Genomic DNA, 20,392 nt, shown 5'->3' on the forward strand with positions numbered 1-20,392 from the left:
AGGGGCGGGCTCTGTATTGACCAATTTCAGTGTTTTGTTGAGAGACTGTTAGAGCGGACAAGGTCACCGCCATCTGTAATCATAGTACACCTGGGAGGCAATGATTTGGTGACACTCGGTCGGCGAGTACTACTCGAGCGAGTTCTATCTACTGTTAGCTGGTTGGCGAGAAGGATTCCGGGGTGCACGATAGCATGGTCACACATGATTCCCAGGAAGGTGTGGCGGGGGGCCCTCTCTGTATCAGCTTTGAATCATTCAGTAAAGAAAGTCAATAACAAGCTTGGTAGGTTGTTTCGCTCGGGACAGTTGCATTGTATTCCGCATGGATGTATTCGGGGGGATCACATGTATCTCGAAGATGGGGTCCATTTGTCCCAGGAAGGGAATGTCTTACTCATAGGAGACTTCATAGCATGGTTAAGGGGTTTGTAGAAGCATGACCTTTAGTAGGAGTGTGGGGGGGCCGGATAGCCGGTCAACTATCCGGCCTGTGGCGGTAAGGTCATGATCGGTGAGCAGTAATTTCAAGGTCCCTAGAGGGGGGGCGCCACCCATTATGGATGGGAACGCCCGGGGGGAGGCGGCCATTGGCCCCTCACACGGGGAGGTGGCACCCACTAAGTATGGGGTCGCCTAAGGGAAGGCGGTCATAGGCCCCTCCCAGGGGAGGAGGCGGCTAGATGCCCCTCCTACGAATTTCCCGGGGCCAGGATATCCGCGACGGCGGATGTGATAAACAGTGTGGGGTGGGAGGGGGGTCCACGCTACCTTCTAGACACCTCACACGAGTCCTCGGACAACCATTAAGATGGCGTCGAGTTAAATAAGGGGCCCCCGCTAAGACAAGGGAAATTGGAAGTTGGCACAGAGGTACAGTCCTCTGTGCGCCCGCCCCTCACACCGTGAGGGGGGAGTTATGGTAGTAGGGATCTGACACCGGTTACGACCTTGCCGTTGGCCCGTAATGTTAGGATGTACAATTTTTATTTAGAAAGTATGCATTTGCAGGATGTTTAGACTCGGCTAGGAGAACCTTTGTATTAGAGATTTGTTAAGGTTAGCCAATAAACGTGTCTGCATCGTAATGTCATAAATGGAAAATTGTACATGATATGAAACTGTTATTTTAATGTTTTAATTTTGTTTCATATTTTAATAAATACGGCCGTGAGGGTAACTCCCTCCCGCCTTCCAAAAGTTCAGAACTACGTCCGTCTTCCCATCCTTGGGGATTGTGTTGGGAGGGGGTGACAGACATCCCGACCATATGGCAAGGGGCGACCACTCAGTCCCCCGGAACGTATGGGGGGGCCCGGATCCCCCCGGGAAAACATTTTGGGCGGGGGCGTGTCTCGGCTGGTATGCCCGAAGCGGCGTAGCCGGGGCGCGCCTTTTTCCCGCCCAAGAAGGGTTGTCCTAGACACCTACACCGTTGGCCACGCCCCGTAGGCGTACCGGAGGAGGGTACACGCCCTCCCGAAGAGGAATAAAAGGAGCAACAATCCAAAGAAGCATCCTCTTGTTCCTGTGCTTGGAAGCTGCACCCTCTCGTTGCACGTGAGCCCTCGACGGAACAAGGAGCAATTTTTGACCCACCCACCAGCCCCTTATGGCAACGTTAGTACTGCAATAAAATTGATTTGCTTTGATAATATCTTTTCTCTCCTGGTTTAGTGGTTAATAAAGATGTCAATGTTTGTACTGCAATAAAATGATTTGCTTCATAACATTTTCTTCCCCAGTGGAGCGGAGTATCACAGTCTAATTGAAAGATGTGTTGAATGTTTAGTTAAGAGGATAAATATTGCAATGTAAAGTTTATTTTCTTTCTTCAATAGGTATATAAAACGTCGTATTTATTTTTGGTCGGCGGTAAGGACATGATCGGTGAGCAGTAATTTCAAGGTCCCTAGAGGGGGGCGCCACCCACTATGGATGGGAACGCCTGGGGGAGGCGGCCATTGGCCCCTCCCACGGGGAGGCGGCACCCACTAAGTATGGGGTCGCCTAAGGGAAGGCGGTCATAGGCCCCTCCCAGGGGAGGAGGCGGCTAGATGCCCCTCCTACGAATTTCCCGGGGCCAGGATATCCGCGACGGCAGATGTGATAAACAGTGTGGGGTGGGAGGGGGGTCCACGCTACCTTCTAGACACCTCACACGAGTCCTCGGACGAACATTAAGATGGCGTCGAGTTAAATAAGGGGCCCCCGCTAAGACAAGGGAAATTGGAAGTTGGCACAGAGGTACAGTCCTCTGTGCGCCGGCCCCTCACACCGTGAGGGGGGAGTTCTGGTAGTAGGGATCTGACACCGGTTACGACCTTGCCATTGGCCCGTAATGTTAGGATGTATAATTTTTATTTAGAAAGTATGCATTTGCAGGTTGTTTAGACTCAGCTAGGACAACCTTTGTATTAGAAATTTGTTAAGGTTAGCCAATAAACTTGTCTGCATCGTAATGTCATAAATGGAAAATTGTACATGATATGAAACTGTTATTTTAATGTTTTAATTTTGTTTCATATTTTAATAAATACGGCCGGGAGGGTAACTCCCTCCCGCCTTCCAAAAGTTCAGAACGGCGTCCGTCTTCCCATCCTTGGGGATTGTGTTGGGAGGGGGTGACAGGCATCCCGGCCATAAAGCAAGGCGCTGCTGAGATTTGAACTCAGGGTCTCTTTTTTACTAAACAGGTGCTTTAACCAGCTAAGCCACATCACCCAATTGATTCTTTATTTTGAAACACTTTTCTTTATGGTGTTCAAGAGAATATTGCTTTTTCACTTTCATATTCTTTTCTAAGTTCACACACTTCTCTACTCAAACACTTAAGATGAATTAAGACTCTTCACTCATTCAAAAACACCTCTCTAATTTGAAGTTTACCCTATTCATATCATTTTAAAATATACCTTGCTGAAGAATGGATTAGTTGAATTCAACAATAGAGTGATCATTCACCTCTATCTTGTTCTTTGTCATTTTCTTTTCCCTATTTCAGTCAATGCATTCCTACAAAAATCTTCACAATACCAAGCATTTTATTTAATTTTTAAGATAACTTATTCTAAAGTTCATAGAACCAGATGTTTATTCTTAAATTGTATTCAACACTTGTTTGATGAAAATTATTCGGAAAGCAAGGAGAAAACAGTTGGGTGCTGCTGATATTTGAACTCATGATTTCCTGTTTATGAGTCAGGCGCTTTAACCACTAAGCCACAGCACCAACGTTAATAGTACAAAATGCATAAATAATTCATTGTTGATGATGAAAATGTGTTTTCTGCTATAAATTCTTCTTTATATGTATTGTAATCTTAAACACGAAAAGATACTCAATCACTACGCAAGGATTGATATGTTTTAATAAACAGGTACTCTTATAAAACCCAATTTCATTTCTTGAATTCTTTACAATTTTTTTTCATGAAGGTAATAATGTTGCTCCAATCTAGGTAGACATTTCATCTACGTCTTTCTCATAGATATGTATTCTTTTCATTTTGCAATAACAGTATTCATTCTATGATCTTGAAAATACTTGAGTTTTTATAAGGTTAAAGATGATCTGTTTAACAGTAAGATGAATCAGACTTTTATATTTTAATTGTATCGGAATAAGACCTAATGAAAATGATTTGTTATATAACAATGAGAAAAGCAAGGCACTGCTGAGAGTTGAACTCAGGATCTCCTGTTTACTAGACAGGCGCTTTAACCAGCTAAGCCATAGCACCCACTTGATTCTTAAATTTGAAACACTTTTCTTTATGATGTTCAAGAGAATATTGCTTTTTCACTTTCATATTCTTTTCTAAGTTCACACACTTCTCTACTCAAACACTTAAGATGAATGAAGACTCTTCACTTATTCAAAAACACATCTCTAATTTGAAGTTTACCCTATTCATATCATTTTAAAATATACCTTGCTGAAGAATGGATTAGTTGAATTCAACAATAGAGTGATCATTCACCTCTATCTTGTTCTTTGTCATTTTCTTTTCCCTATTTCAGTCAATGCATTCCTACAAAAATCTTCACAATACCAAGCATTTTATTTAATTTTTAGGATAACTTATTCTAAAGTTCATAGAACCAGATGTTTATTCTTAAATTGTATTCAACATTTGTTTGATGAAAATTATTCGGAAAGCATGGAGATAACAGTTAGGTGCTGCTGAGATTTGAACTCAGGATTTCCTGTTTACGAGACAGGCGCTTTAACCACTAAGCCACAGCACCAACGTTAATAGTAAGAAATGCATAAATAATTTATTGTTGATGATGAATTTGTCTTTGAGTGCTGCTGGGGCCACTGGCTCCAACACCCACACCTTCTGTCCAGGCTGGTAAACAGTCAGGACAGCCTTTTGGTCATGCCAAGCTTTTTAAAGTTCTTGACTGGCCTTAAGGTTTTCAGATGCCTTCTCCATATACTCAGTCATCCTGGAGCGGAGACCAAGTACATAGTCCACTATGTTGGTTGCAGGCTTTTTGAGAGGTCTCTCCCATCCTTCCTTCACCAAACACAGGGGACCTCTCACAGGATGCCCATACAAAAGTTCAAAAGGGCTGTAGCCAACCCCCTTTTGTGGGACCTCTCTGTAAGCAAACAGAAGGCAGGGTATCAGGACATCCCATCTACGCCTGAGCTTTTCAGGTAGTCCATGAATCATCCATTTTAGGGTCCTGTTGAACCTTTCAACAAGCCCATTGCATTGTGGATGATAGGGTGTAGTGAACTTGAAGTTGACACCACATTCCTTCCACATAGCAGTTAAGTAGCTTGACATGAAGTTTGCACCTCTGTCAGAGACAACCTCCTTAGGGAAGCCCACTCTGGAGAACACTCCAAATAGGGCCCTTGCCACCACAGGTGCTGTAGTGGTCCTAAGTGGAATAGCTTCAGGATACCTGGTGGCATGATCCACTACCACCAGTATAAACTTGTGCCCTGATGCTGTCTGGGGTTCCATTGGGCCAACAATGTCAATCCCCACTCTTTCAAAGGGCACCCCCACCACAGGCATTGGTATAAGGGGGGCCTTTGTTGTGCCACCTGACTTACCACTGGCTTGGCAAGTGACACAGGAGCGACAAAACTCCGTGGTATCCTCATTCATATGAGGCCAGTGAAAGTGTGAGACAAGCTTGTCCCAAGTCGTTGTCTGGCCTAAGTGACCTGCTAAGGGAATCTCATGGGCCAAGGTTAGAAGGAAACCTCTCTGAGTCAAGGGTACAACCAGCCTCCTGGTCATGCCAGGCTTGGGGTCTCTTGCCTCAGTGTACAGGAGTCCATCATCCCAGTATACCTTGTGGGTACCTGTGGCGTTCCCAGCAGCCTCAGCAGCAGCCTGCTGTCTGAGGGGTTCAAGGGAAGGGCAGTCTAACTGTTCCTTCCCCAGGTCTTCCCTTGAGGGTCCCCCTGAGCCCAGGAATTCAACTTGATCAAGTTCAAATTCTTTAGGCTCAGTTTCCCTCAATTCTCGTAGGTCAGCCTCCTCTGAGACTTGATCCTCAACCTGGGGCAAGGGGGAAGGCAATGCCTTAACCCTACTGCTCTTCTTCTTGGAAGGTGTCTGGTCCATTGTTCCAGGATCCAGCACCTGTTCAGTGGGGCATCTTCTGGCCTGTGACCTAGTCACAGCAAACACATGTGCTGGCAAGCCTAACATCTCCATGTGAGTCCTCTGCTCCACTTCTGACCATTGTGATGACTCCAAATCATTGCCCAACAAACAATCTACTGGGAGGTCTGAACTAACAACAACCTTCTTCTTGCCATTTACCCCTCCCCAGGAGAAAGCAACAATTGCCATACTATGACTGGTAGTGACATTGCTTGCATTGGTCACCAGGAAATCTGTACCTGGCATGATCTGTCCAGGGTCCACAAAGTTAGGTGTCACCATTGTGACACTGGCACAAGTGTCCCTATAGGCCTGAGCCAATTTTCCATTTATCAAAGGTGTCTGCCTGTATTTGCCCAAAGTATTGGGACTTATGTCATGGGATATATCCACATCCCCTGTACAGACAAGGACAGCCTGAGTGAGTGTGCCAACTAAGTTGTCATACCCCTCAGAACCCAAGGTTAACCCAACTAAACCCTTGGGAGGTGCACTACCACTGCTGACTGTACTAGGGGGCACAGGTGCCTTAGGGGCTGCAGTGGCAGGAGTCTGCCCTCCTCCTTTCTTGGTGCACTCACTAAACCAGTGAGTTTTACTTTTGCAGTATTGGCACCACCTTTTGGACTGGCCCTCTTGATTCTTCTTTTTCTGGGGAGCCTGACCCGCACCCTCTTTGGGTTGTTGGGGACCTGTCGAAGTCTTCTGGTCATTTTGTTCCCCCTTAGAATCTTTACCCTTCTGGTCTGCTTTCTTCTGACCACCTTGATTCTGGCCCTGGTTCTGCTTAACTCTTGTTCTGACCCATCTGTCTGCCTTCTTTCCCAATTCTTGGGGAGAGGTCAGATCTGAGACAACAAGATGCTGATGCAACAACTGGTTCTGACAATTGTTTAAAATTTGTTCTCTCATCATCAAATTATACAATCCTGTGTAATCAGTAACCTTACTGTCCAGCAACCAGCCCTCCAAAGCCTTAGTGGCACAATCTACAAAATCAGACCAATCCTGATACTGAGTTTTCTGGGTATCCCTGAACAGCAACCTGTACTGCTCAGTGGTTAGGCCAAACCCATCAATCAGTGTATTCTTCAGGACTTGGTAATTGTTAGCATCCTCAACTCTTGTAGTGAGGAGCTTATCTCTACCTTTACCTTCAAAGGAGAGCCACAAGATAGCTGCCCACTGACTTTGGGGAACACCCTGCACAGTGCAGGCCCTCTCCAAAGCAGTTATCCATTTGTGGATGTCATCCCCTTGTTTAAAGGGGGGCACTATCTTATTCAGGTGCTTTGTATCAAAACTCCTTTCCCTATTGCTAGGTACATTGCTGCCACCAGTGGGGGCTACCCCACTTAACTGTTGCTCTCTAGCAAAGGCAAGCCTCTCTTTGGCCAGGGCAAGTACTTCCCTTTCAATCCTCAGATTGGCTGCCCTTTCTTTAGCTTCATACACTCTCCTCTGAGGGGAGGTCATCCTCCTCAAAGTAGAGCTCTGAGAGCCATTGGTTTGAATGGATCTGCCAGAGCCTCTTGATAGAGACCTAACTCGTCCATTCCCAATGTTAAGCTGGCCTAAGAGGGGTCCCAGGGTTCTCCTAGTACCATTCTCATGCCTGCTTAAGTTGTCCCTAGTTAGCTGACTAACTACTTCTGGACCTTTGTCTGCCTCATCCCCAGATGTCTCCTGATCATCATCCTCCTCACCTGAGAGATGGATGAGATCTGGGTCACCCCTGGTTCCTTCTAGGGCTGGCATGTCCCCTTCTGGATGAGAAGAGCTAAGAGTTTTCTCAGCCTTTCTAGCATCATAAGTCTCTAGGAGACCAATCAGAAATGGGATTGTGGGGTTAGACCCCTGTTTTAGCTTCCTGGAGGTACACACTTGTCTCATCTCCTGAAAGCTAAGGGCTGCATATCTAGAAGAGGCCTGTGGAGGGTCCTCAACCACCTGAGGGGTCTCAGTAGACTCTCCGTGGTTAGACATGCTTTCTAGTGTGGTGTAAGTGATGCACCTACCTACACTATGTGTTTGCCTACTGATCCCTTGCTAAGAGTTGCAGCCAAGGTGTGCTAAGCCTTGAGGAGCTGCAACAGCTGGTTCAGTAGAACTCAGAGTATTCTAAGCTAAGTTATATGTACCTACAAGTACTTATGTGATCTTTCAACAAGATATTCCTAGGATACGTGTGGTAAAACAACAGCAAGCTCAAATCCCAACCGCTGCTCACCAATGTGAGAAGGTGGCCTGATATGCAGTGCTCACTATTCTAGTGAACACTATGTATCAGTCCAGCAACCTTTATTGATGATTGGTTGTAAGTCAACCTTATAGACCAGCTATCCTAGTAGCGTGGATACGAGCAATCTAAGGCTAAAGACTTGAGAGGGCGTGTTAAGCCAGCTGTTATACCACACATATACCCCTTGAACACCAAGTGAAAGGACACCACACAAGTGTTATGAAAATAAACAGTGTATTTATTAAAATCACAACAGCCCTGTACTCTTTATGAGGACAGGGTACTAAGCACAAAACAAAACTCTTACGAAAATACTTAAGTTAGCACAGTATATACAAATGCCCGAGGGGCACGGAAAACCATATACTCTGAAAGTGGAATGCGAAATTACTAGCAGGTAAGTACAGTACTAATAGACTTTGGAATCGCTAGGACTTGACTATAGAATCGTTAGATTACTTCTAGGAGACCCAGGGGACTCGGGTGCAGTGTGTGCACTCTCACGCGTGATGCGGGACAAAGTCTATGGTAGCTAGATTTCACAGAGTTAGTGTTCTCGGGTGAACCCGACCTGGTAGGAGGAAAACGAAAGTGGATTCTGACCCTTGGATAGTGAGGCTATGCTGGGGCACCAAAATGCCGAAGTTACCTAGCCCAGGGGCTGCATCTGCATAGGTCTCAAAAGACGTCGGGAATCCTCATAGACGGACCAGGAGCCTGGAAGAAAGATGCTGGCAGGCGACCAGTGAAGGGAGTTCGAAGTGATCCAAGCCTGGATCTTGAAGAGCGATGACACCTGAAAGCAGAGGGGACCAAGTTCGTGACTACTAGCCAGTAGTCAGGTGGCACCAGGAGGGCACCGGATGGTAGTCACCTCGACTAGGTGAGTGGGTGACGCTGTGCTCTGCAGATCTCACGGACCAGGAGGCGTTGTCGGCGACCAGGATGGAGGAGCGAGCTGTCCCACGATGGATGAAGCTGTCGGCGTCGCTGGACCCAGGATTGGGCAACAAAGCCTTGGCAAATTCAAGCCCACGCGGTGGACTCAAAATGGCATCTGGAGTGGACCAGGAGGGTCCGGGGTGGTTCTCTGTTACAAGGAAGCAAGGGCCAGTCTGGAGAAACCAGACCAGCAGCAGTGATGTCGTCGGGCGTCGTGAAGAAGGCCACAAGCCAGCCGGCTAGTAGCCACACAGCGCGGTGAGCAGACAAAAGCAGAAGGGCCCCACGCAGATTGTGGAGATGCTGGAGGGCTGATCTTCGGTGCTGGAGCTGCTCAGGGTTGGGGCTTCTCGGACCCCAAAGCACTCACCAGTGGAGCACACGGTGGGCTTGTTGCAAAGAAGTCGTGCAGTCTTGGCGATCGTCGGTCCCTCGAGGTCTCGTCGCACTCACGGTTCTCAGCTTGGCTGTAGAGGTGAGTAGAGGTCAGAGGTGCCAGGGAAGCCGGGTCTCGTCGAGCTGGGCAGTCGGATTCCGGAGGAAGGACTTGCAGCAGACCGCAATGTTCTTAGGATGGTGCCCGCTTGATGCAGGGTGACTACTCCTTAGCCACAAGGGAGAATCTTGAAGAAGAAATCTTGATATCCTTTCGCAGAAAGTCATGTCTTGATTCCAAAGATGATCTAATTTGAACAGGGGGCCCGCTCCTATCTTTATACTAAGAAAAGGGGCTGACCCGGTGACTAGGTCCTGCCTATGGGTGGGACTAGGAGGGGGGTGGTTACACCCCTCTCCCATGCCGGACTTTCCCCAGGCCAGGGGCTGGTGTGCCCCTGGAACTGGTTCTGACCCTCCTATGCGTAGTGAGCACCGGGGTGCCACTCAGCAGTCACCTTCCTGTAAAGCCCTGCCTACCCAGGATACACAAAACCCTGTCTGGGACGGTGCTAGCACCGCCCTCAACAGGAAACCCTTTGTCCAGGCTCCCCTCGCTGGAAGGACTCCCAGCTGCAGGGGGTCAGACTCGTGTCTGTGGTGGCAGCATCCATTTTGTGGAGCTGAGGCTTCGTTTAACTTTAACCGGGGTTCACAGTTACATACATGTCGTGTCCCTCTAGAAGGGTGGAATGCTAACCCCGTCGCCAGAATTGGCGAGGGGTTAGTATTCCAATTCGTATGACACCTTACTCGACATGTTTTGATAAAGCAATATCAAAGATAGCATTTAACCGCGAGGATTATAATGCACTTAAGAGTATATGGTATGCGTTATCATGGAACAGCTATTAGGACTTGGTTCCGCAAGCTGCAGACAGGCTCAGATCATGCCAGAGCACCATCTCACACGATTCCAAGCACTCTGCCTTCAGGATTATCAAGGCCTGCCATAGGAGTGACTGATAGGAATCTGTGTGTCCATTTTTAGGGTTAGATATAGGTATACTATATCTACAGCAAAGGGTGATTACACGACTTTGCCCCAGCTGTCATGCAGCCAGTTGTGTCAAATTTAGGAGGCCAGCCAGGGGTGGCATAATACATGCTTCAGCCCCTGGTAGGCCCTGGGTACACCTATGCCCTGAGTTACAGGGTCTGACAAGGTGGCCCAGTACCAATTGGTAAATGCACCTAGGGTACACGTTGTAATTTAGAGAGAGAACAGCCAGGCTGTGGGTCTGATTGGCAGGCCCACAGCCAGAGAAAGTCGTAAACCAGTGAAACAAAAGCAAAAAATCTGGGTGATCATAGGATTGCAGACCCTACTCTCCTACATGAATATAAATGAAAAAATTGACCACATAATAAAAACACACAAACTCAACATTATGGATAGTTGTTATCTGAGTTATGAATTGAATTTGCCAGCAACATATGACTGGAGAAAAGAAGAGTTTGAGAGATGGGCAAATCTCCCTGTCCAAGGTGGTGGTGTAAAATACTTATCGAGTAATCCAACCTCAAACTTCTGGATCAGCAGGCATAACAAGATGAAAGAAAACCAGTACATAGCTGCGCTGATGTTAAGAGCAAATGTGTTATATACCAGAGAAACCATTACCAGGGGGAGAAATCGTACATTTGCCACATGTAGGTATTGTAATAATGTTTGTGAAACAATTTCTCATATTTCAGGTGCATGTCCTAAAACTAAGGACATTAGGATAAAAAGACATAACAAAATTTTGGAACTGTTTATTGACAGAGCAAAAAGGTGTGGTTGGTTGGCATATAGGGAACCTCATGTTAAGAACAATCAAGGAGAACTACGAAAACCAGATGTAGTGTTTACCAAAAATGGCACAGCAGTAGTGATTGATGTATCAATTCGATATGAAAACTCTCGGAATTCCCTTGAATTAGCGTTTGAGAGTAAGGTGAAATACTATCAGGATCTGTCACAGCAAATCAAAGATCTCACGAAATGCAAAAATGTTAAATTTCATGGCTTTATTGTAGGATGCGTGGTATCTGGCCTCAATGTAACGATGTTGTTCTGGCTGATCTAGGTCTGCAAATGGCATATCCATTCAAGAAAAACGTTTGCCTGACTACTTTAATGGACACTCTTAAAATGTGCCAAGTATTCATGGACAATTGAAGTACACATGTCACCCTCATAGAACATAAGTTTTACTACATAGGTTTATATAAGAGTTAATATAGATGTGAATTTTATAGATGTTATTTCTTCTAGATGTGCTTTTTCTTAGATGTTAAATTTATAGATATGTTCTTTGGGTCTATATATATATGTGTGCTCATAACAATATAGATATAGTGTGTACATCGTACTCTCTGAAATGTCTTGAATGTTGAATAGGTCTCACATAATCGCACTCACATACTTATCGTACACTGTTTATTGATGTCCTGCTAACTATATTTGATATTTGAATTCTCAGAACTGTTCGTAGACAATCTTAAATTGTTGGAATAGTACTGCAATGTGTACTATCTCTGGCCTAAACGTGATCCCAGTTCCAGTGAGGACAGCGTTCAGTGTGGCTGTACTCCGGAGCGAAGGAATGTTGTATTGTTGGAAGCAAAACCGATTTGACGCTGATGGGCAGCATAATAACCCAGAATGAGCCACCGCGAGGTGGTACAGAATAGCCAAATGCCTCGTCATCTAATTAGTGACGCGCATGAATGGATGAACGAGATTCCCACTGTCCCTACCTACTATCTAGCGAAACCACAGCCAAGGGATTGTTGCAATAGTAATCCTGCTCAGTACGAGAGGAACCGCAGGTTCAGACATTTGGTGTATGTGCTTGGCTGAGGAGCCAATGGGGCGAAGCTACCATCTGTGGGATTATGACTGAACGCCTCTAAGTCAGAATCCCCCCTAAACCGTAACGATACCGCAGTGCCGTGGAGCCTCGGTTGGCCTGGGATAGCCGGCCTCTCTATGGGGGCCGGTGCGTAGAGCCGCTCGCTTGGGGACCGGAGCGCGGACGGAAGGGGGCCGCCTCCATCGCCCTTAGTGCACCGCATGTTCGTGGGGCATCCGGTGCTAAATCATTCGTAGACGACCTGATTCTGGGTCAGGGTTTCGTAAGTAGCAGAGCAGCTACCTCGCTGCGATCTATTGAAAGTCATCCTCTGAGCCAAGCTTTTGTCTCTTTCCGTGCGTGGGCGCCCGCGGAAGCCTCCCTCCACCACACCCAGGGGTGGGTCCCTCTGCCGCCTGGCCGGCAGGAGGGATGCGGAGGGGGTAACGCGGGCCTGCGGGAGGCTGCCTCCACCACGTGCCCTCCGGCACGGGGGCCTCCCCCTCCCGTCCCTGCCCCACCGGGGTGCGGGGATGGGGGCCACACCTTCCCTTGCGGGTCGGCAGGGTGACCAGATGGCCTGGGCCGCCTCCGGACGCCGGACTCCCCTTCCCACTGCTGCATGGGCAAGTCGAGCAGGGAGGCGAACAGCAGGGCCTGGCCACCCTCGCTGGACTGCAAGGGCGACTGGGTACGGCAGCCTCCCAGGCCGTTTGGGCGCTGGGTCGTCCCGGGTCATCTGGTCGCCTGGCTGCACGACCAGATGGCCCTGCGGGCAGGGGGGTGACCAGATGGCCCTGCGGGCTGGGCGACCAGATGGCCCTGCGGGCTGGGCGGCCAGATGGCCCTGCGGGCTGGCGGCCGGGCTAACTCTAACTTTTGTCCCCCCCCAAAGTTCTGTAAACCCCCACTACGTGGGGGCTTAATAGTCGACAAAAATGGTCTCCCTGGGCAGGCCGTCAGGGAGAGGACGTGGCCGGGGCTTAACCCTCCTTGGTTCCGGCCCAGGGTCCGGGTCCTGGGGACAGAGGGGGTCCACCAGGAGTCTCTCCCCGGGCCCGGCTAGGGTTGGTAGGCTGGGGCCTGGGGCCTGGTGCCTGGGGCCTGGGGCCTGGGGCCTGAACTCTGTCCTGAAAGCCGGCCGAGGTTCCGGGCGTTCATCGGGGCCAAGGGAGGCTGGCTAGGGTTTCGGAAGCAGGGACCGGGCCCGGGGCTTGAGCTCCGTCCGGAAGGCCATGGGATTGCTGGAGCCTCCCCGTTCTGCAAGCCGGCTGAGGTTCCGGGCATTCATCAGGGCCAAGGGAGGCTCTCCCCGGCCTGGCTAGGGTTTCGGAAGCAGGGACCGGGAGCGGGCCCGGGGGCCTGAGCTCCGTCCGTCCGGCCATGGGTTTGCTGGAGCTTCCCTGTCCTGCAAGCCGGCCGGGGTTCCAGGCATTCATCCGAGCCAAGGGAGGCTCTCCCCGGCCTGGCTAGGGTTTCAGAAGCAGGGACCGGGAGCGGGCCCGGGGCTTGGGCCCCGTCCGGCAGGGCCCGGTGGTGCGGGAATAACCCTCCGTCCTGCAGCCCTGGATCCCCCAGAGCCCTGGAGCCCTGGAGCCCCCCCGGAGCCCTGCAGCCCTGCTGCCCTGCAGCTCCGGAGCCCGTGAGCCCTGGAGCCCCCCGAGGAGCCCTGCAGCCCCGTAGCCCTGGAGCCCCTGAGCCCTGCAGCCCCGGAGCCCCCGAACCCTGCAGCCCTGGAGTCCCCGAGCCCGGCAGCCCCGAAGCCCTGCAGCCCCCCCGAGCCCTGTAGCCCTGCAGCCCAGGGGAGGCTCTCCCGGGCCTGGCCTAGGGTTCGGGAGCCGGGCCTGGGACCGGGCCCGGGGCTCGGGTTCCCTCCGGCAGGCCCTGGGGTGCGGGAGCCACTCCGTCCTGCAAGCCGGTCCGGGTTCCGGGGACGGAGGGGCCACCAGGGCCCAGGGAGGCTCTCGGGGCAGGCAGATTAGCGTCCTTTCGGTCCCCTCCATCTGGTCGGCCTTCTCCCCTCGGCCATCTGGTCGCCCGCAAAGCTTTCCTATGGGGCGACTAGATGGCCGGGCTTCCCTGGAAGTCCCGATGGGGTGCCATTTGCCTCCCGGATCCCAGCCAGGGCTCTAGGAGGTCGGGCACGTTTGCGCCCTGGGTCCCCTCTGTCACCTCGAGTGCACGGATTACAAGAAAGGGGGGTAATTTTCCTCCGGATTAGTAGGTGCAAGGGTATGCCCAAACACCCTCCTGGGGCTGGTGGTTCCCTGCTGCGGACCAGATTGGCGATGCCGGGGCAACACCTGCCAGGCATCCGGGGCTCCCTCCTCCGGCCCGCAGAGTGGCAAAGTACCCGGGACAGGCTCCTTGGGTCCCGGGCCCTGCAACCCCGGAGCCCCAAAGCCCCGGAGCCCCGGAACACCGGAGCCCTGGAGCCCTGGAGCCCTGAGGCCCTGGAGCCCTGGAGCCCCGGAGTCCCGGAGCCCTGCTGCCCTGGAGCCCTGCAGCCCTGCAGCCCCCGAGCCCCGGAGCCCCGGAGCCCCGGAGCCCTGCAGCCCTGCAGGCTTGGAGCCAACGGCATGTCAGAGTGGTCCACGGTCAGAGTGCTCCACGGGTCCCGGGTAGTCCTCCCCCAGGCATCCGGGGCTCCCTTCCCCGGGCCAACAGCATGTCAGAGTGCCCAGGACGGGCTCCACGGGTCCCGGGCAGTCCTCCCCCAGGCGTCCGGGCCCGAGAGCTCCGGTGGTCCACCCCGCGCCTAAGGCCCAGCCGGGGTCCCTGAGCCCTGCCAGGCAGGCAGGCAGGCGGGAGCAGCTGGGAGTCCTTTCGGTCCCAGCCATCTGGTCGCACCTTTCCCCTCGGTCATCTGGTAGCACATAATGCTTTCCAATTGGGCGACCAGATGGCCGGGCTTCCCTGGAAGTCCCGATGAGGTGCCATTTGCCTCCCCGATCCCAGGGAGGGCTCCAGGAGGTCGGGCGCCTCCGCGGCCTGGGTCCCCTCCGTTACTCGGTGCGCACGGATTCCAAGAAAGAGGGGTAGCCTTCCTCCGGATTACTAGGGACAAGGTATGCCCGGACACTTCTTGCAGTTCTCCTCCCGGGGGGACCAGATGAGATGTGCCTGGGAAACACCTCCCTAGGCAGCCGGGGCTCCCATCTCCAGGAGGCTAACGGCATGGCAGAGTACCCGGGAAGGGCTCCACGGGTCCTGGGCAGACCTCCCTCGGGCGTCCGGGGCACCCATCTCCAGGAGGCCAACGGCATGGCAAAGTACCCGGGAAGGGCTCCACAGGTCCCGGGCAGACCTCCCCCGGGCGTCCGGGGCACCCACCGGGCAGACCTCCCCTGGGCGTCCGGGGCACCCATCTCCAGGAGGCCAACGGCATTGCAAAGTACCCGGGAAGGGCTCCACGGGTCCCGGGCAGACCTCCCCCGGGCGTCCGGGGCACCGATCTCCAGGAGGCCAACGGCATGGCAAAGTACCCGGGAAGGGCTCCACGGGTCCCTGGCAGACCTCCCCCGGGCGTCCGGCGCTCCCTTCTCCAGGCCGATGGCAGGTCAGAGTGACCAGGACGGGCTCCACGGGTCCCGGGCAGTCCTCTCCCGGGCGTATGTGGTTGTCCGACAGATTCGGGCGGATGTGCTTTTACGAACCGGATCGGAATCGGCCCAAATAATAATAATAATCCACATTTGTAAAGCGCACAATCACCCGTAAGGGTCGCTAGGGGCCATCTGGAAGAGTAAGCAAGCTATTGCCCAGAGTCACATGGTGCTGGGCTAATCTGCCGCCAGTGCCGGGGGTCGAACCGTGATCCCCAGATTCCGGAGTCAGCCGCCCTAGCCAGGGCGTCAGCTATTCCTCAGAGTCACATGGTGCTGGGCTTTTCTGCCGCCGGCGCCGGGGATCGAACCGTGATCTCCAGATTTCGGAGTCAGCCGCCCTAGCCGCGGCGGTAGCTATTCCTCAGAGTCACATGGTGCTGGGATTTTCTGCCGCCGGCGCCGGAGATCGAACCGTGATCTCCAGATTTCGGAGTCAGCCGCCCTAGCCGCGGAGTCAGCTATTCCTCAGAGTCACATGGTGCTGTGCTTTTCTGCCGCCGGCGCCGGGGATCGAACCGTGATCTCCAGATTTCGGAGTCAGCCGCCCTAGCCGCGGCGTCAGCTATTCCTCAGAGTCACATGGTGCTGGGCTTTTCTGCCCCCGGCGCTGGGGATCGAACCGTGATCTCCAGATTCCGGAGTCAGCCGCCCTAGCCGCGGCGTCAGCTATTGCCCAGAGTCACATGGTGCTGGGCTTTTCTGCCGCCGGCGCCGGGGATCGAACCGTGATTCCCAGATGGGGATATCCCAAAAATCTGGCATGGATACGGCCCGCCAGGACAGGTTTGGAGACCCCTGATATAGAGGCAAACGCGAAATCTGCTGGGTTCGATTCCGATCCGTGTCAGAAGGTCCGTACGAATCTGTCGGGCTTGGGAGTCCGTACAACAGGGGTCTCCAAACCTGTCCTGGCGGGCCGTATCCATGCCAGATTTTTGGGAAATCCCCATCTGGTGATCACGGTTCGATCCCCGGCGCCGGCGGCAGATCAGAGTGTCCAGGACGGGCTCCATGCGTCCCGGGCCTTCGTCCCCCGGGCGTCCGGGGCTCCACCCAGGCCGACGGCATGGAAAAGTGCCCAGGACGGGATCCATGGGTCCCGGGCAGTCCTATCCCCTAGGCGTACGTGGTTGTCCGACATTCGGTCGGATGTGTTTTTACGTACCGGATCGGAATCGGCCCAAGTAAAATCATACATAAAGTATATAGCAAGTCAACCTGAAATCTGCTGGGTCAGAATGGGCTCGATTCCGATCCGTGTCGGAAGGTTAGGAGTCTGTACGAATTTGTCGGGATTGGAAGTCCGTACGAATTTGTCGGAATTGGGAGTCCGACCATGGACGGGCTCCAATGGGTCCCAGGCAGTCCACCCCCCCCGGGCGTCCAGGCCGAAGAGCGCCGGTGGTCCACCCCGTGCCTGAGGCCCAGCCGGGGTCCCTGAGCCCTGCCTTGCGTGGGCAGGCAGGCAGGAGCCCTACCTCGAAGGCTCGGGTGAGAAGCACTTTCGATCCCGGCCATCTGGTCGCACGGTACCGCTCGGGCATCTGGTCACACGCAATGCTTTCCGATGGGGGCAACCAGATGGCCAAACTTCCCTGGAAGTCCCTATGAGGTGCCATTTGCCTCCCCGATCCCAGCGAGGGCTCCAGGAGGTTGGGTACTTTCGCGCCTTGGTTCTCCTCTGTCACCTCATGTGCACGGATTACAAGAAAAGAGGGTAATTTCCCTCCGGATTACAAGGGAGAGGGTCAGTCAGAGCTCCGTGTGGTCTGGTGATTCATAATCAGGGAAAGGGGGGACACGGCCTCCCAGGCTGGTGAGTGGGACTCCATGATTGGAATAGGCACCGAGGCGAAAATTATCAGTTCCGTGGGATTTTGAGCCCAAGACCCGCCGAGGCGGGGAATCGAACCCTGGTCCCGGGCTAGACCTCTGCATTAGGGTCTGCTGCTCTAACCATTGGGCCACACTTCTCCACTGCATGGCCGAGTGCCCGGGACGGGCTCCATGGTTTCCCCGGTAGTCCTCCCCATGGTGTCCGTGGCTTTAGGGTGCCCGGGACGGGCTTCATGGGTCCCTGGGTTATTCTCCCCTGGGCGTTCGGGTCTCGAGGCCAATGGTATGGACGAGTGCTCCATGGTTTCCCCCGGTATTCCTCTTCCGGGTGTCCAAGCCCGAGAGCTCCAGCATCCCCACCTGTGCCTGAGGCCCAGCAGCCGGGGTCTCCGAGCCCCTTGGGAAGCCAAAGCCCTGCGTGGGCAGGCGGGAGCCCTGCCGGGAAGGCCTCGGGCGGCCCTTTCGGTCTTGGCTATCTGGCTGCCCTGACCCCCTCGGTCATCTGGTCGCCCGCAATGCTTTCCAATGGGGGCGACCAGAGAGCCCAACTTCCCTGGAAGTCCCGATGAGGTGCCATTTGCCTCCCGGATCCCAGCGAGGGCTCCAGGAGGTCGGGTACTTTCGCGCCTAGGGTCCCCTCTGTCACCTCAAGTGCACGGATTACAAGAAAGGGGGGTAATTTTCCTCCGGATTACTAGGGAGAGGGTCAGTCAGACCTCCGTGTGGTCTTGCGATTCTGAAACAGGGGAAGGCAGGACCCGGGCATGCCCGCCTGGTAAGCATGGGCGAATTTTGCAAATCTCGCGTTCGCGAATTTTGCGGATTTGCGAACTCGCAATCCGCAAAATCCGCGAATTCTCGCGAATTGGCAGATTTTTTTTTGTGTGTTCGCGCGGGTTTCTGCCAGTTCGCGAGGGTTTTGTACAATTTCGCAAACGCGAACTTACCTGTCGGGTTGCAAGTTTTGGGAACTTGTTGTTTCTACGTGTCCAGCCTGTTTGGGACACTCTTCTTCATCACTGCCACTCTCTGTCACCACTGCCACTCTCTGACTACTCATGCCACCCTCTGGCCCACCCATGCCACCCTCTGTTTCATCACAGCACCCTCTGGTGTACATTATTGTGGCAAAGCAAAGCACACCTTCCCTGCCTCAAGTGACCTGAATTAATTTGGGGCTGATTAATGTGTCACAGAATATTTTTTTAGCTGGCACCTGCTTCCTTAGTGCTTCCTGATTAGTGATCTTTTGCACTTGCTAAGTGCTTTCATTGTTGCAAAATTAGTTACAACACCTGCCCTGCCCCAACTGACAATAATGAATTAGGGGCTGATTAATGTGTCACTGGATTTGAACTTCCAGCCTGGCTCCTGCTTGTCTGCCTTAGCTGTAATTCAGGACCTTTGTGTAACTATTCTGAGGGTCAGAGCAGGGTCACATAATAGTTGCAAGTAGGCAACTGAACTCTGGAGGGGCCCCTCAGGAAGCACTACAGGAAATGGCTACTAATGATGAGCTTGAACTTTTGAACCTGGTAAGTAGTTTCAGTTTTGCTAAGATCGTATTTCTGCAATTTAGCGCTTATTCGCGGGGCGCAAAGTTGAACTGGGAAGCCGCAAACTCACGCGAACAGTGCGAGCAAGCCATAAAATCCGCTGCTCGAGGATTTGCGGATTTTGCAGGAAATTCGCGAATCTCGCGGATTGCGAATTTACCGAAAATCCGCAAAATCCGCGAGCGTAACGGATTTTCCGCCCATGCTTACCGCCTGGGCCCCCAGGGGCCCGGGTACGTACCTGCCGCTCAGCCCCCTTGCCGATGGGCCTTTTCCTCCGAGTTTGCTCAGGCAGGCCTCCGCGAGGTCTGGCCATGCTGAGACGGGGCCAGGCAGCACCCGGGCCCGCCCGCCGGGGCCCACAGGGGCCCGGGAACACACCTGCCTCTCAGCCCCTTCCCGATGGTTCCTTTTCTCCGAGTTTTTTCCCACAGTCCGACCTCCGATAGGTCTGGCGGTTCTGAATCCGGGGAAGGCAGGACCCGGGCCCGCCCGCCGGGGCCCCCAGGGGCCCGGGTACGCACCTGCCGCTCAGCCCCATCGCCGATGGGCCTTTTCCTCCGAGTTTGCTCAGGCAGGCCTCCGCGAGGTCTGGCCATGCCGAGACAGGGCCAGGCAGCACCCGGGCCCGCCTCGCGGGGCCCCCAGGGGCCCGGGTATGCACCTGCCTCTCGGCCCCTTCCCGATGGTCTCTTTTCCTCGGAGTTTGCTCAGGCAGACCTCCGTGAGGTCCGGGGATGCCATGAGATTGTTTCCCCCGGCTGTACTCTCTGATCGATTGGGCACTCTTGGTCCGTTTAGGGATGGACTGCTTGGCCAGCCTCGGCTGTTGTTTCAGGCAAAGAGCTTCCACCCCACATGGACCGTCCGACTCGAGGGCCTTCCGCCTGGCGGTAGGCCCTTCCCCCAGCAGAGCGAAGGCCGAGCGGCCCCGGCAGCCCGTGCCCCCCAGTGGTCTGACCCGAGCAGGAGGGGTTGGGTGGCGCCAGGCTCGGATGCTGCTGCCCAGCAGGTCCGTAGGCCCCGTGCGCCACGCCGCCACCCCCCTCTGCCCAGCACGTTTCCACAGCAGCTCGGAACGACCGTTCCGAGGGGTGCCGCCGCCGCCAGGCTCCGGCACTCCTGCCTCTCACTCAGGCTGCGCCTTGGCCCGCCTCTCCCTCCCGGGGGAGACGGCTGGGCCTGCTGGTGCCCATGCAACCGTGCCACTGCTCCACACCCCTGCAGCGAGTCTTCCCGCCCAGGCGGGGCAGGCTCCTGGCAGGCTCCAGAGAGACCGAAGGGGTGTGCGAAG

General features: G+C 53.5%; 1 non-coding gene across 1 annotated transcript; it reads right to left on the reverse strand.

Annotated features, from left to right (window-relative positions):
• Positions 1-4,178: 4,178 nt before the first annotated feature.
• Positions 4,179-4,251, reverse strand: TRNAT-CGU (transfer RNA threonine (anticodon CGU)). The gene has a single exon. It is a non-coding gene; the product is annotated as a tRNA-Thr (tRNA).
• Positions 4,252-20,392: the final 16,141 nt, after the last annotated feature.

Source organism: Lissotriton vulgaris, chromosome 12 (genome assembly GCF_964263255.1).
Source record: "Lissotriton vulgaris chromosome 12, aLisVul1.2, whole genome shotgun sequence".
Classification (NCBI taxonomy): domain Eukaryota; kingdom Metazoa; phylum Chordata; class Amphibia; order Caudata; family Salamandridae; genus Lissotriton; species Lissotriton vulgaris.